The sequence below is a fragment of the Triticum urartu genome, unplaced genomic scaffold (assembly GCF_003073215.2).
Source record: "Triticum urartu cultivar G1812 unplaced genomic scaffold, Tu2.1 TuUngrouped_contig_9538, whole genome shotgun sequence".
In the NCBI taxonomy this organism is placed as follows: Eukaryota; Viridiplantae; Streptophyta; class Magnoliopsida; order Poales; family Poaceae; genus Triticum; species Triticum urartu.
The window spans coordinates 2,530-4,204 of record NW_024120592.1 but is presented as its reverse complement, the minus strand read 5'-3'; the positions used below and the strand labels follow the sequence as shown (position 1 = coordinate 4,204).

The following is a 1,675-nucleotide window of genomic DNA, read 5'->3' as shown; positions in this document are numbered from 1 at the left end:
TGCCGGCAAGAAGATCGCTTACTTGGACCTGGGAGAAGCTCCGAAGAGGCCCCTTGCCCCGCGGATGATGAGGACCCTGACCTCGTCCACCTTGAAGGTTTCCGGCGTAGCGAGCGGGAGAATTCCCGACAAGTCCTCCGCCGCTCCGTCAGCATGCCGATCCGCGCTGATCACTTCCATCTCAAACGGCCCTGCCGCCGTCAATCCGGCGAACGCTCCGAAGGAAGCGCTTGGGAAGAAACGCTCTGCTCCGCCACCGTCGCTGCCAACGACCAATGCTGCCGGCAAGAAGATTGCTTACACGGAGCTGGGAGAAGCTAAGAGGAGATGTACTGCCCCGCCCCGCCGATCCCCACCGCGTCGATCCTCGCTGATCCCTACCGCGTCCATCCTGAAGCTTTCAAGCGAGATTAACATCTGTGATGTAGTGCAGTAGCCAGTAGGTTGCACCTGTGGCTATTCATGATATCATTACTGAATTAGTATTTTTCTTGTAATTTGGATCGGAGTAGTTGACTTTGAATGCTCGACAATTGTTTTCCTGGTGAAGCTGATTCATCGATTGATGCCATGGCCGCCATGAACTCCGCCAGCTTCTTCACATTGCTCACGGGTCCCGGAGCATCTCCTCATACCGGAGGAAGAGCACCTTCTCCGGCCGCTTCCTCCTCATCTCCCAGTAGCCCATCTCGTGACGCCATTGCGGGCCGCAGACGCATATGCCATCGCAGAACAGTTCGAACGCCTCCTCGAATGTGTACGGCGGCGGCTGCTGCAGCTGCATGTCCATGTCCTTGTCGGCTCGTGCTCGTGCTCGTGCAACGGTGGCCGCCCCCTTCTTGGCGAAGAACCACGAGGAGACGAACGCATCCTTTGGGTTCCGGCAGATGTACACGATCCGGCAGCCGGACTCCTCCGCGGTGATGCGCCGTGGCAGGAGAGAGTAGGGAAGGTGTGTGGCGACCACGCGTGGCGAAGGGAGCGCCGCAAACGCATCGCCTGCTCCACTGTCGTCCGTCGACTGCGCGAACGCCATCTCCAGGTACCTGACGACATCGTGGGGGTTGCCATGGCGGAGAGGGTGGTTGAGGTCACATGGCGGGTGCTCGGCCCGGTTGCGCGTGGCGAAGACGATAGCCTTGAGCCAGGTGGTGCCGCACTTTGGGAAGCTGGCAAGGAGGACGTCCGACGGCCTCGGCTCGAAGACCGAGTGGACGGCGGGAACGTCCATGAGGAACTCCTCCAGGAGCCAGAACCCGTCGTACTGCCTCAGATGGAACGGGCGGAACCGCGTGTTGAGGAGAAGCGAGGTGATCGCAAGCTCGGCAATGCCGTCGGCGGCAGAGGCAGCCATGGATAGCGCCGTTGTGCATGCATGCGTCCGGGTGTGTTGATGGTGGTGCGTGAGTTGTACTGTGGCTGTGGCCTTGTATAAGCAGCAGCTAGATAACGATGCCCCGCCACGCGAGGTAGTTCGATCGGTAGGCTGCTCCGCGTGCACGTCAGCACGGGCGGTGCTGACGATAAGATAAGCATCAATTGCTGGCAATTGTACGTACTTTTCTTCTGAATTTGCTGGCTCACGCCGTATGTATGAGCCTAACGGATACGCACACCAGCTGGTACCTACCTGAGCAAAATAGCTCATGCACAACACATAAGGGCATTCAGATTT

At 58.9% G+C, this 1,675-nt stretch overlaps 1 pseudogene; it reads right to left on the bottom strand.

Moving 5' to 3' along the window:
- Positions 1–476: 476 nt before the first annotated feature.
- On the bottom strand, positions 477–1,420 carry LOC125532272 (annotated as a pseudogene).
- Between the last annotated feature and the right edge of the window lie 255 nt (positions 1,421–1,675).